Here is a 15,427-nt window from a genome sequence, read left to right on the forward strand (position 1 = left end):
TTATATATCAAGCATATAAATGACAGCGCACGGTCGAATTTAGCCGTGACAATTTATGATAAAATACGGTCGAATTTACCCGGGACTAATTTTGACTCGATGCGGTCGAATTTAGCCGGGACTATTTTTGACTTAATGCGGTTGAATTTAAGTGACCATAATATCTCACTTCCCCTGCCCTTCTGCATAAATCCCCTGTTTTAGTTTAACAAAATAAAATATCATTCCATTTTACTTAAATAATAAGAAATATTTAACTTAACTCAAATTAAAGAAGCTATATTAATAGACAAACTTTTTAGTACACATACAAATTGTTAAATTACACTAAATCATCATTATCACTTAATTCTTCATCTTCATTCTCATTGTTGTCTTCGTCTTCGTCTTCCTCACATTTTTTCTTTTCTTCTTCCTCATTCTCATCCATTGAATAATCATTTTCGAACATTCTTAAGTCAATGAAGAAATTTGAGGGATCACGAATAATAACTCTTTCGACATGTGATGATGAAGCATTTGAAACTTCATTTTGCAGAGCATCATCAATGAATGTAATTTTTTCTTGAGTTGACACACTTTCATCAACTAATCGTCTCTTTGTTGTTAGAACCGTGTACCATGATGATTTCGCATTCAAAATATTTGGTGCATAATATACTTGATGGGCCTGACTAGCCAACACAAACACGTGTTCGATATTTAATTTTGATTTCACATCCACGGTTTTCATCCGATATTTATCGACTTTGACATGTTTTGTATGATCAAACCAATGACATTTGAAGACGATCACTTTTTGTCCATTATGATAGAAGAGTTTTAAAATTTTTTCTATTCTCCCATAATAGTTTCCATAACTTTCTTCATAAGAAGTCCCTACAATTATAAATGTATTAAATTTGGAAACAAATAGTAATGAAAAATTAGAACTTGGATATTAAGAAAAAATAAATTTGTCACCTATGACAATTACACCGGAATTTGGTGAAGTGAGCTCATTAGCATTTACACAATTAAATTTGTAACCATTGCACTTGCATGCTTTATAAGACTCCACTTTATTCAACGGACCTCTTTTTAGGTCTATGAATTTTATCTTGAGCTTCTCATCATCTTGTACCTACAAATAATATATGAGAAATATAATTTATACGACGTTTGTAAATATGCGTGCATGTGTAAATATAACACATACCCTTCTTTCGAACCAATCCCTAAATTGTTCTTTTTGAAATTATTCCTTGTCCGCATCATTGAAATACAGGTATTGTTGTTGTACCAACTTTTGGAATCCACTGCATATTCAAGTTAAAAATCAAAAACTATAATGTAATCCGGATAAATGCAAAAGTAATACAAACAAATAACATACCGCAAGTACTTTGCAACCTCCGACGAATTAATAAGAACATAGTATGCCACTAGTTCATATTCATCACCACTCAACATTCGATCGTTAGTCCGAAGACTAGGATGTGTTGGATATGTGTACACTTCTATCAAATCCTCATCATAAAACATTCGAGGTGCCTCATTTTGCCTCAATTTATTATGCATTATTCCATTTCTGGAATCAAAGTACAATATGCAAAAGTGTACACATTCCTCCTCAATATAGCGTTGTGCCATTGAACCTTCCGCTCGAGCATTATTTCCTACTTTCAATTTCAAATTGTGCAAGAATCTTTCAATAAAATACATCCAACGCCCATTAGCTGGCCCACCCAACTTACACTCTGTGACTAAATGTAGTGGCAAATGTTCCATTGGATCAAATAAACCAGGAGTGAAGACCATTTCAAGTTTGGACATTATCCTCACTATATATTTCTCCATTTTTTCTAAATCTGAGTATTTGAGAGTTGAAGAGCATATATCTTGAAAGAAGTTGCACAATTCAATGATAGGATCAGCTACATGCTTCGGAAGAAGGTCACGGCAAACGATAGGCAACAATTTTTGCATGAAGACATGACCATCATGTGATTTCATACCACGAACGCAATTTTTTGCCCAATTGACACACCTAGATATATTTGAGGCATAACCATCTGGAAGTTTTAACGAGACAATCCACTTGAATAACTTATGAACTTGTTCCTTTGAAAGTGTATATGGTGCATGTGGTTCGGTGCCATCACCTCGAATCCACAACTCACGGTGTACACCTAATTCTTGACAATCTTTTCTTGACTTTGTGTTGTCTTTGGTCTTCTTTGCATCACCAAGAATTGTGTAGAAAATATTATCAAAGACATTATTTTCTGTGTGCATAATGTCAATATTATGACGAAGGCTGAGTGTCTCCCAATATGGAAGCTCAAAAAATGGAGAAAAATGAGTCCAATTATGTTTCACCCCAGAATCTCTTGGTTTTTTCTTATGTGACTTTCCCGGAGGGGGAAACTGTATTTGCTCACACATCACCTTTGCACGCCCCCTGAATATCGAGCACAAACTGATGGCCTCTCTACACTTCCAAATTTTGTACTCCTTCTTAGAGGATCATCTGCCTCTAAAAAATATCGAGCAGTGCCATAAAAACTTATTTTCCCACCATATTTGAGTTATTTACCTTTTACTTCTCCCATACAAACTGGACATGATAACTTATCTTTGGTGGACCATCCGCTAAGCATGGCAAGTCCAGGGAAGTCACTAATAGTCCACAAAAGTGTCGCCTTCATGATAAAATTTGTACGTGAGAACATGTCATATGTTTTAACTCTGGTATTCCACAACACTTTCAATTCATCAATCAATGGCCTAAGATAAACATGCAAGTCTTTGGTTGGATCTGTCGGCCCAGGTATAAGAAGAGGCATGAACATATATGGAGCCTTTGTACACATAGAGGGAGGAAGGTTGTACACAACAACTACCACGGGCCATACCGTATACTCCTTCGTGTGCTTGTCACGAAAAGGGTCAAATCCATCTGTAGAGAGCCCGAGTCTTACATTTTGAATCTCTTTTGAAAATCATTGAAATCTCCGATCAAATTGTTTCCATTCATCTCCATCCGATGGGTGACTTAATTCACCTTCAATTACAATTCTATCATGGTGCCATCTCATACATTTCGCAGTAGTCTCGGCCATGAATAGACGCTGTAATCTCATGGTAATAGGAAAGTAATGCAAGATTTTTCGTGGAATCTTCTGTTTTTTAGGATCTTTCTGCTTCTGGTATCTGTCTCCATTGCATATATCACACTTTGTCTTGTCACCATGTTACTTGTAAAATAACATGCGATCATTCTCGCAAGCATCAATCTTCTCATATTGCATATGCAATCCTTTAATCATCTTTCGCATGGTGTAGTACTTTTGGGGCAATTTATGATCATCAGGCAATACTAATCCAATAAGATGAAGCAAATCATCAAAGCCATTATTACTACAATTATGCTTATTTTTCCACTCAAGTAACTTCATTGAGAACTCCAATGTTGTAAAATTGACATTGTTTGGATAAATTGGTTCAGAAGCAATATTCACCATCCTGTAAAATGATTTTGCTATTTCGTTTGGTTCTTCTTCAGAATTCTCGCAATCCTCAAAATTGTTATCATCATGTGCATCATACATGTCGTCATCTCTGTATCTAGAACTCGTTCCAACCTCGACTTGTGATATATCTTTCTCCCCTTGACAATCCCATATAGTATATCATTGCATGATACCATGTCGATACAAATCAATTTTCACGATATTAGGCAACTTAAAATACCTATTTCGACAATCTTGGCACAAACATCTTATAAGACCATTATCTTCTTCTTCACCATGTTCTATAGCAAATTTAATGAAACGATCCACTCCGGCTTTATATTCTTCTGTTATATATTTTGCCTCATTAAATCGATTATGACAAATCCAACTACGATCGGATGCCATCTACAAATGCGGACATATACGTAATTATTTACCACTAACAATATCAATATATTGTTTGTCAAACAAAATAATATCAACATATTACACTATGTATCATCATCCTATCAATAAAGTTAGTAAATAAAAATTATTTGATATTTATCAATAAATTCAAATTAATCAAATCATTTCTACATATGTTAAATGTATCCAATTATAAAACATAATGACTTACAAAATTCATAAAATACAATAATAAAAAATTTGATAATTTTACTTACTTGATGATAATGGATGATTACATCAATGCAAAATGGGGTGGAAGAAGGGAGAAGATAAGGAATTGCGGCTACTGGGAAAGAAGAGGCAGTAGGGTTGCTAAAATGGATCTCCTAAATTCAACCGAACTAAGTTGTAATAAACAAGCGGCTAAATTCAACTGCCTGCTGTTGTATTTAATATATATAACCGCAGGCGGTTGTATTTAAACTTATAACCACTCGCGGTTGTATTTAGAAAATTAGTTAAAATTATTTAAAAACATTAAAAAATTAATTATAAGATATAGGATGAATATATTATAATTGTCTATTTACATATTTTAGCAATATTTAAAATATTAATTTTACTTTTCTGTATTTTTTTCAAAATTTTATTTTAGAAAATTATTTTTTTAAATTTTTGAGCAGCTATTTGGCTCCAATTTTTCCCTCTTATTTTTTTGGCGGGAAATTTCATTTGGCGGGAGAACTCCCTCCAATTTTTCTAGGAAGGCTAAATTAGACCGAGGGTGGTTGAATTTAGGGGGGCCGGCTGAATTCAACCGTTTGTAGTTGTAAAAGGCTTCGGTTTTAATTATTCGGTTGAATTTAGGTGAGGCTAAAGTTAACTGAGGGCGATTGAATTAAGTAGTGCGACTAAATTCAACTGCTAGCGGTTGTATTTGATTTCGGTCATATTTAATCGGTTGTATTTGATTTCGGTCGTATTTAATCGGTTGTATTTATTTCTAAATTCAACCGCCTAAATACAACCGACCCTAAATACAACTGCTCTCAGTTGTATTTAGCCGCGCCTCTTAAATTCAACCAGATATGGTTGTATTTGGTCCCGGTTGTATTTATGCAGTTGTATTTAGCCTTATTTTCTTGTAGTGCCTTATTTTACTTAAAAGTTTTATTAGTCTTAGGAATCGAACTATAATAGAAAAAAAAATAAAAATCATTTTCAACTATAACACGTTACCTTTTTTATTTCTCTCACTTAAAACAACTTTTCTAAATATTACAATTGAAAGTTTTGGGACACGCTGAATTTACTGAATTACCCTTATTTTACTTAAAAGTTTTATTAGCCTTGGTAATCGAATTATAATAGAAAACGAAATAAAAATCGTTTTCAACAATAATACATTACTTATTTTATTTCTTTCAATTAAAACAAATTCTCTAAATATTATGAACAAGTTTATTTAATAAAATAGAATAATAATAATATAACCACTGATAACTAATAAATTACCGTTTTCAGCTACTTAATTGTTTATTTTATTTAATTATTATTTGACTTAAAGTTTTGTTAAGCTCCTTGACTTTAGCAATTCATAAATTATTAACTGCTTTACAAGAACAACTTAGCATCTTCAACCTTATTTCTCGACAACAACAACAATCTCATCTCATTGTTTAAGACAATGCAAAAACCCTTTGTTCTTAAAATAATGCAAAATTTAAAATCATATGCACCTCTAACCAGTAGTTGTCACAAATATATTTTTTACGGGCCCACAGTAAAAAATATTTGATTTATATAATTTTTACTATTAATGTAAAGACAAATATACTTAAATTAAGCATTATCTTACAATTCAATTTCATAAACAAAATAAAAAAATTATTTGATTTTTGAAGTTGAAATATTTATCTATCTATATTATTATATTAAATACGAAACTTTACGGTCTTTACTTCAATTACATAATTGCCATTTCTTAAAAAAATTAATATTTTACTCAATTACCCTTAGTTAATATCTAACCAATTACCTTTATAAGTAAAATACGTTTGACTTCTTTATTTTCACCAACTAAAATAATTTTTTTTCAACAAATATTTTAGACAATTCTTTTTAATCAATACATTTTTTAAGTAAAACATGTTGTCTTTTTTCTTTTCTTTAAATAAAATAAATCTTTCTTTAAAAATATTATGGATAATTCTTTTTAATATATGCTGATTATGTATCTATACTATCTATACTATTATACTATTATATTAAAAACGAAAAAATAAAACTTTGTTTGGTAGTCGGGCTGGTCTCCGTAATTATAGTAATATTTAAAATAAAACACTCTCATACATAGATTAATATTCACAATATAATTATATAAATACAAATAGAATTGTAATATGTCTAATGGTTTTTATTTAAACAAAATAATATATAATATGAAATAAAATTATACTATTGATCTAATGCTAAATAAAAAATAAATAAATTACGTACAATTAGTTGGATTTGTAGCCTCAAATTAAAATAAAATAATAAAGACTGATAAGAAATTGAAAGCAAATTCGTTTGCTCGATTTAATGTCATCAGGCTAAAACAAAAAATAAACGAGTTAAAACAAAACACTACACCATAAATGGCCTACTACAACATTTAAAGTTGATGTTGCCATTGGTTTTGTTGGGTTGCCATCCTTAATTTGGTTAATGCAACATTGTCATTTTTCTGTTGCCTTAGACATTAAAACATTGTTGCTAAAGGTTCAAAATATGGTTATGTTGTTGTAGTACTAAGAAAGTGTTGCCATATTTTTACATTAAAAAATATTTTTCTTAACGTGGCAAATTAGGACCCACAAAATTGACGTGGTACAAGTGCTGATGTGGCATGTATGGACCCACAAGTGCTGATTTTATATCAGTCAAAACAGTCAAATCTTGATTTTATAAATATAAGAAATATTTTAATTTATCAAAAATAAGATAAATTATTAATTATTATTTTATATTTAATTGTGAATATTTAATCAATCAAAATATTAAAATATATATTTAATAATAAACGTAATTTTGAAAATTGCTTAAAATGGATGAGCAGCAAAAAGACCGCCCAATCCAATTTTGACGGCCTATTCGAATTTTCACACAAAATTAAACACAAGTTCTATTTTCTCCTTTAGACCTTAGTAAATTTTTTTCCCACAATCTTCTTCTTTTTTCTGCGGTAGTTCTGTCCATTTCATCTCATCTCTTGTCACCCTCACACCCACCTTCTTTTCTCTGTTCTCTGTACACACAATCTCCTGTTCACATACTCTATGTACACACAGATGGATTGATGCTTTTAATTTTAATTTAAATTTTCAGTCGGGTTCGACTTGGAGCTTTAGTTGGGTTTGATTTTAAGATTAGGGTTTTAATTTGGGGCTTCATCCGAGTTTAATCGGGTTTAAATTTTGGGTTTCGAGTTTAAGGTAGTTCTATCTCTTCTCTATTTGGTATGTGGTTTAATTTTTATGATGCTCGTATTATGTTTTTTGTTAATAGTGTGCCATTTCCTTCTAATAGTGTTACAAGTTTCTCCGACTATATCATTTCAATGTACTGCATTAAAGTTAAGTTGTATAGAGGGTTCTATTGGTCTTGCCCTGAACATGTTTGATAAAATGCGTGACCCGTTTATTCCTCCCATGTCGAACCAATTTATTGACTTTTCGTCTCTTTGGTATTTTAATTTGATTCTATGTAATGGGCATATTATTGTTTAATTTCCCATTTTTTTATAATTTTTGTGTTTTGATTATTGTTACTGTTTTGGGATAATTATATGTTACCTTGTTTACACGTCTGAAAACAAGGGAGTTCTTTTACAGAAGATTTAAGTTATTTTCTGAAGAGCAGGAGCGATATTTTTTTAGTTTTGTCAGTCTCTGGAAGTTGGAATGAAATGATGAAAAGGTTTATTTGATCAGTTTCTTCTCTTTCTAGTGTCTTTCTATATCTTTGTTTTTATCGTAAAGAATGTTAATCTTTCTCGCTCTTTCTCCCTCTCTCTACTCTTTCTATAGCTTGTCATATATTGCATTTCTGCCATGATGAGGTCTTAAATGGATGCTCTGTTCCGGTCATTCATATAGGTGAATGTGTCTCCAGGAAGCTGAAGGAAGCAAATCTGAGGCAACCTGAAGCTGGAAGTCCTTTACGCATTGGTATTTTCGACAGGCACAACTTTGTTGCCAGGGATTTATCAAGATCAACGTCACAATGAGGTATGCTAGTCTGCTCCCTGGAAGTTTTCATTTGAAGCTGGTTGGCACTGATAGTCTAATTGACAAACTCTAGGATGCATATATAAAGCCGAAACCCTGTTAACAAGATAAAGAATCTGCATCAATGACTAGTAGTATACTAAATAGGTTACTAGTCGTACTATGTTGCGAGAAAAATTGAGGGGCTTGAATATATCAAAGAAGTTGTTAAGGCCACTGGACTTATCATTAATCATGTTTACATATGTTAAACTTATGCAGATAAAAGTACATAAGCTCACTTAGCAACAAAAAAAGTTCCTGACCTCTCGTAGCCTAAATTATAGACGTGATACGTGATAATAAGTAATAACTGGTAAATATATATATAGAGATGTTAGATCACGAGATTTTACCTCTTTTTACTGTGGCGGTGAGATGCTGAATTGTGATAATTAAACTGAGAAAGGCTGGCGGTTGGTGCCAACAAGTTACCATAAATAGTATCGCAAAGTGGAATCTATGTAGATTGAAGATGTGCCTTTATATTTTTTCTTGGATTTTTATATTCCCTTCTCAACCGTGGAACCTACTAACACCTCACATATATTTGCGTCTTTTTTTCCTTGCACTAGTGATTTTAGAAATAATAATTCAATTTAGTATGAAAAATGTATTTTTCCCAAATTTTGCATCAGAGGTGGTTGTTCGTTTATCTAGTCGATCTGTCATTTAATTAATATAATGAAGGTATGCGTATATTGAAAATTGTAATATAGTTAAATTGTATTGTATCTAATTCTTATGCTCCTGATAAACACTTATAGTCTTTTTTCCATACTGATCTTGTGATTTTACGCTTGTGTCAATATCTTGTTCAGGCTGTGAATTTTTTTGCAGGATTATTACTGCTTCTGATGCCTGAAGAAAATGTATTTTGGTAGGTTTTAATCTTGATTGTGTTTTGCCATCTTCATACTGAAATAAACAAAAGCATCCTTAACATGATGTTAGTGATGCAAATAATATAGTAATAATTTTTGTTACCATGTTACGTATACGAAGAGCTCATATAATATATATATTCCTAAGTCTGTTATGCTATCAGGACTTTGAGTAAGAAGATTATAATGTGACGTGTCATTATGTTTTTAGTTTAATGAGGTTGACCAGCATGTTTTTGAGGAGTTGGTGCGAGAGAGATTTCCAAAATTAGGTACACGTCTAATATAATTTTTCATTGTTACCAGTACCACCTGCTCTATTTGTATTTAAAGTTTGGGGTTCTTACCGAATCCAATCTATTGCAGTCAATCATCTTGATTACCTTGACGTACCAATGGCATCAATCACTGGACTATGGTTTCTCACAATATTTATGAATATGATGCCATGGGAAAGTGGTTAGGTTCCCTCAAGCACTGTCGCATCCTTCTTTCTTTACCAAAAAGCAAATACAACAGAGTTTTTCAAATGATATACATTAAAAAATGGCTTCCAGACTTATAATATATCTAAGATGACTTCTACCAATACAGATCACAACTGTCATATCTGCTCTAGTCACATGGGATGTAGCTGGAATTGTCAAGATTAAATGGAAATGGGCTGCTATTATTAGGATATACAACATTTTGAGTTACCTCCTGCTTGATCCGATCAAATTTGGTGTTCGGTATGCACTCGGTGGAAGAGCTTGGGGACTGATATTTGATAACAAAGAAAGTGAAACTGAACTTGTTTACATCATATCATGTACTTTCTCTAAAACTACATCAATTGTATAAACTTTAACATCCACTAGTAGCTTATATGCTACCTATCCTAGCTTTAGTTCTCGTTTATGGTAATTTTTATCTATGAATTCCACACGAAATAAGCTAAGGTTTCTTATAAACATCTTCCTCTATTCTTGGTTTTTCCCAGACTGCATTCACCACGCAAAAGGATTTTGGCAGAGAGGCTAGAGGGGAAAAATGGGCAACTGAGCAACGAACACTTCACGGTCTTCAGTCAAAAGAAACAAAGATGTTTGCTGAGAACTGCACTTTCAGGGAAATAAACAATATGGCTAAGTTTTCTTATGGTGGATTTTGATGTTGTTCTGTAATGGTGGTTTATTGTAGTTTGATTACAATGGTTTGTTGTTGGGTTGAAATTATTATGTAGTTGGTGGATTTGGTGGATTTATAGTAGTTGATGGATAATTGAAGTTGGTTGAATTCATATTTTTGGTTGTATATTGATTTGGTAATGGATTGGATAACTTAAGTACAAGTTGTTAGATATATTTGATAATGTCATGTCTAATATGATTTGTGTTTAGTTTTCAGATCTTACTTAAACAGGACAAATCAGTACTTAACTGGAAATCAGCACTTATACTGAAGTCAGAACTTAAGTTGTCAGAACTTAAGTTATCAGGAGATATTTATCAGAAGATAATATCAGAACTTAAGGAGACTTTCAGATAAGGAAGGCGCTTGATTGAAAGGAAAGAAGATCAAGACAAACGCAAGAAGAGATATGCATGAAGAAGGATTTCTATGAAAAATAGAATACTTGGAAGAAAAGATAACTGATTGATATATTTTAGGAAGCAAAATTATATTCCATATCAATTAGCGATTATCTTGTAACTGTGTAGTATATAAACACAGACATAGAGTTTATTATATTGAATAAAGTCTGTTTTCTGTTATTTGTGTTCTTTAATTCGATTTGATTGTGCTAAACACTGTATTCAACCCCCTTCTACAGTGTGTCTGATCTAACAAGTGGTATCAGAGCAGATCTGTTAACACACAAAGAGTTTAAGATCCAAAAACAATCATGTCTGAAGAAGAAACTCCAACCAAGCCCACCAAAACTGAAGAACCTCCAAAGACTCAAATCCATAGTCGATATGAGACTATTAGAGTTCCCATACTGAAACCATCTGAATTTTCCATATGGAAGGTGAGGATGTCTATGTTTCTGGAAGCTACTGATCCAGAATACCTTAACAGAATCAATGAAGGGCCACACAAGCCAACCAAACTCTCTGTTGTAGTTGCAGGTCAACCAGCAAAGTCTGTACCAAAGGAGAAGAGTGATTATACTGCTGAAGATATCTCATCAATTGCTAAGGATGCTAAGGTACGACACTTGCTGCATAGTGCTATTGATAATGTAATGTCAAACAGAGTAATCAACTGCAAGACTGCAAATGAGATATGGGATGCTTTGGAGACAAGATGTCAGGGAACCGAATCAATTAAGAAGAATAGGAAGACAATACTTACTCAAGAGTATGAACACTTTGACTCAAAGCCTTATATGACAGATTTGTCAAACTCTTGAATGATTTGTCACTAGTCGACAAGGAATATGATCTTGAGGATTAAAATCTTAAATTCCTGTTAGCACTTCCTGAAAGATGGGATTTGAAGGCCACCACTATAAGAGACAACTATAATCTTGAAGAAACAACTCTTGATGAAATTTATGGGATGCTCAAGACTCATGAACTTGAGATGGAACAAAGAAGCAAGAGGAAAGGAGGAAAGTCAAGGATAGTTGCTCTTAAGGCTGAGGAGGAATCTCCCAAAGCACCTACCTCAAGGAAAGGCAAGGGAAAAGCTCTCATCACAAAGTCTGATACTGAGTCATCAAGTTCTGATAGTGATGATGACTCAAAAACTGAAAGCTTTCCTGAGATGAATGCTGATGAAGAGATGATGAAGCTGTGCGCTCTTATGGTGAAAGGAATCACAAGAATTGCATACAGAAAATTCAGGAAGGGAAAGAAATTTTCCAGGAAAGGTGCAAGTTCTGATAAGAAGAGTTTCAGAAAATCTGAAGGCAAAGGAGGGAAGTCTGACAGAGGAGATTACACAAATGTCAAATGCTACAACTGTGGTGAGAAAGACCACATATCTCCTGATTGCAAGAAAGTGAAGAGTGACAAAGGCAAGGCTCTTATCACAAAGAAGAAAAGTTGAACAGACACTTCAGATTCTGAAAGTGAGGAGAACTACGCCTTGATGGCAAATGCTGATAGCAGTTCTGATGCTGCTGAGTTAAAGCTACCTCAAACTACTTATTTCTTTCATACTGATGATATTAATGAGTTGAGAAGATATCTTAAAACCATGTTCATTAGTTATAGATATCAAACTTTAAAATGTGAAAGATTAACTTCTGAAAATTTTGCTTGTAAAAAGAGGAATGATTATTTAGAAAAAGAGTTAGTCATGTTCCATCAAACTCAGAAACATAGGTTGCTGATCAGTCACGCACTAACCCCGAGCAAAGCACACAGCACTGCTCTAACTACTGGATCCAAGGCACACATTGGCCTAACTTGACCATTATATGGTCTGACCACGAATTTGGTCCATAATTTTATAAAAACAATTCAAATCTACCATAATAACAGAATAAGCAGTAATAAACAATAAACAGGATCATTAACAACATTGGACGTTCAATAATGAAAATGGTTTCAATCTGTATAAAGATCAATATGGCATTTCCAAAGCTTGGCTGTTAGGTAATGAAAGAATTAGATAACAAAGGAATCAACATTTCAGGGTTCCAAGGATTTGATCTTTCAAAGCATAAGATACCATGGTTTGAATGTGTAAGCAATTTGGTTTAGTGTGTAATATTTAGTTTGTATGTATTTGTGGAGTAGTATCGTATATTTGAGGTTTATATTTGGGTATACAACAATCGATGGTCTAAAAAGAATAAAGTTTACGGCTCAAGATCAATAACTGGAATCAAGGTTTAGGGTTCAGTGCTTCAAAGCACTTGCAATGTAAAACAATAATATCCATCTATACAATATCTCGAGAAAGTTCAGAACACTTGCCTGGTACTAGCTTATTATACTGCACTTGCTCTCAATCACCACTGTCTTACTCCTTGTCTATCTATTTCCCTTTCCTACGCATTGTCTCTTCTGCTCACATATCATAAGCATCTATCAATATTTAATTCATACGATTCTATTCGACACATACTTCTATCTACCCTTCGTTTCACCCAAATCCGATTAACGGATTGAAAGTTACGAAATAAACAAGTAAATATCGAATATACAGACCGACAGTTAACCAACAAGTCACATATAACACATAACAAGTCACATATTCAATGGTATATCATTTATAAAGAAGTCTCGGGTCATAAATAGGCTTTCGGATATTTAAAATGATTTTTAAGACATTTTTCGGAATTAAAACAGATCGTTGAATCAATTTTGGATTAATAAATAGGGTTCGGTTGGCCAATTCTGGCTTCAAAACAATTTCATAATAATTATCGAGCCTTGAAAACAATTTAAAATAATATTTTAAAGCTCGAAACTATTTTTTGGAATTTTTAAATCATTTTTAAATAATTAATTCTAATTAAATAATTAATTAAAATCAATTAATAATTAATTAAATCAATTAATCAATCAATTTTCGAATTAATTGACCAATTAATCAATTAAAAATTAACTGAAATTAATTAACTATTTAATTCAGATTTATTTTTGAATTAAAAATAATTTTCGGAATTAAAATAATAATTTTTGGAATTTTCAGAAATTAAAATCGAATTTTTATAATTAAAATAAATAGGAAATATGATTTTTGAATATTTTTAAAACAGGAATCCAAAATTTGCAAGTTCTGGAAACCTCAGGGACCTAACTGTTTCTTCCCCAAAAGATAAGGTACTAAACTGCAATTTTACAACCCCCGTCGCCGGAAAATACAGGGGTGGCCGGAGAACACGATTCTGGCACCCTCACCTCACCATAAGCTCCAGATCACATCTACAGACAACCAGGAACTTATTCATGCAATCAAATCATTCAAATAACCCCAGACTTGGCCGGAAATTTGCCAAGAACATCGCCGGTTTCCGGAGAACTTCGGAAATTTTCAAAACACAACTCCCTTTGATTCAGACATCCTCTTTTAACGAGCTATATACCAATCAATTGCAAATTTCATAAGGAACATAATCCACTATAAATCAACAGCTAATAACCCCTAAATCAAAAAGCCCCAAATTTTAATTGAAAACATTCATACGGATTATAAACCCTAATTTCTAAATTCGAAAATCAAACTCAATTTTGAACATGTTATTGAACTCCAAATCAAACGTATGACATATGAAAATCATCAGGACAACAAGCTCTACAACATGCAATCATCAAATCATGCAAACAATCATCCGAACAAAAATTCATATTTTAAATAAAAATAATTCAAAAATAAATAAATTTTTAGAAAATAAACCTTGATTTCTGCAGTGATTTGGAACACAGAATCTGATAGAACACCTTAAGACCTTTGGATTGAGTACTCGAGCTTTGAAAACAGAGATCAATAACACCTTCGTTTTGCTGTTTGATTTTTGGAAGATTATAAGAATATAGGGTTTTTCTCAGGAAAATTATATAATTATCTGTCTGTAAATGATTTTGATACGAAATAAAATACGGTAAAAGGCTATTTATAATTACGGAAAATTAGTATCACGTTGGATCATTCCAGATATAAAACGATACGTTTATTTATAAAAACTGATCCAAACGGTATCGGTTTTCGGGACAGTTATCCAAATCAGTACAATTTGTACTGCGGTCTTGGTCTCAGCGCCTGGTTACACGTACTACGAGGTCATAATTGGGATAGTTTAATAAAAAGCTCCCGTTTATCGAAAATACGGGTTTTATTGATTTACCGAAACGAATATTGTATCGAAAATGTTGCATCGGGACCCGCGCAGGACAAACCGTACGCCGGATCGAAAAAGTCGAAACATGGAATATGCTCGGAATATTACAATTAGGTTAGGAAGGAGTTCTCGGAAGAGTTTCGGGTTCCAAAAATGTAACAACGGATGACGTCGGTTGGTTCCCGTTTTTATAAAATAGATTTTAAATACTCGGAAAAAGATTTTATAAATTTCTTATGATCCTTATAAATCCATAAATCAACATAAAAATTAAAATACTCAATTAATAATATTTTTAAACATCCAAACACATTTAACACTTAACAATTAATTCACAGAATAGATATTGAACACATATATTAATTATTTATTAGCAAAGATAATTACACGATATATCCTGGATATTACATCCTTCCCCCCTTAAAAGGATTCTGTCCTCAGAATCTCCTAAGAAAACAAATGAGGGTACTTTTCTCTAATATCACTTTCTAATTCCCAGGTTGACTCTTCAACCTTTGGGTTTCTCCATAACACTCTTACTAGCTTTACCACTTTATTTCTCAA

The 15,427-nt window shown here is 32.5% G+C and overlaps 1 long non-coding RNA gene across 2 annotated transcripts; it reads left to right on the forward strand.

Annotated features, from left to right (window-relative positions):
- The first annotated feature begins 7,010 nt into the window (after positions 1 to 7,010).
- Positions 7,011 to 10,421, forward strand: LOC141695159 (uncharacterized). 2 transcript variants are annotated; one of them, XR_012564318.1, is made up of 6 exons: positions 7,011 to 7,363; positions 8,027 to 8,158; positions 9,038 to 9,077; positions 9,293 to 9,353; positions 9,448 to 9,540; positions 9,676 to 10,421. It is a non-coding gene; the product is annotated as an uncharacterized LOC141695159 (long non-coding RNA). The 2 variants fall into 2 exon arrangements; XR_012564317.1 differs by having other exon boundaries at positions 7,012 to 7,363; positions 9,019 to 9,077.
- The last annotated feature ends 5,006 nt before the right edge of the window (positions 10,422 to 15,427 follow it).

The sequence above is a fragment of the Apium graveolens genome, chromosome 11, assembly GCF_009905375.1.
Source record: "Apium graveolens cultivar Ventura chromosome 11, ASM990537v1, whole genome shotgun sequence".
NCBI lineage: Eukaryota > Viridiplantae > Streptophyta > Magnoliopsida > Apiales > Apiaceae > Apium > Apium graveolens.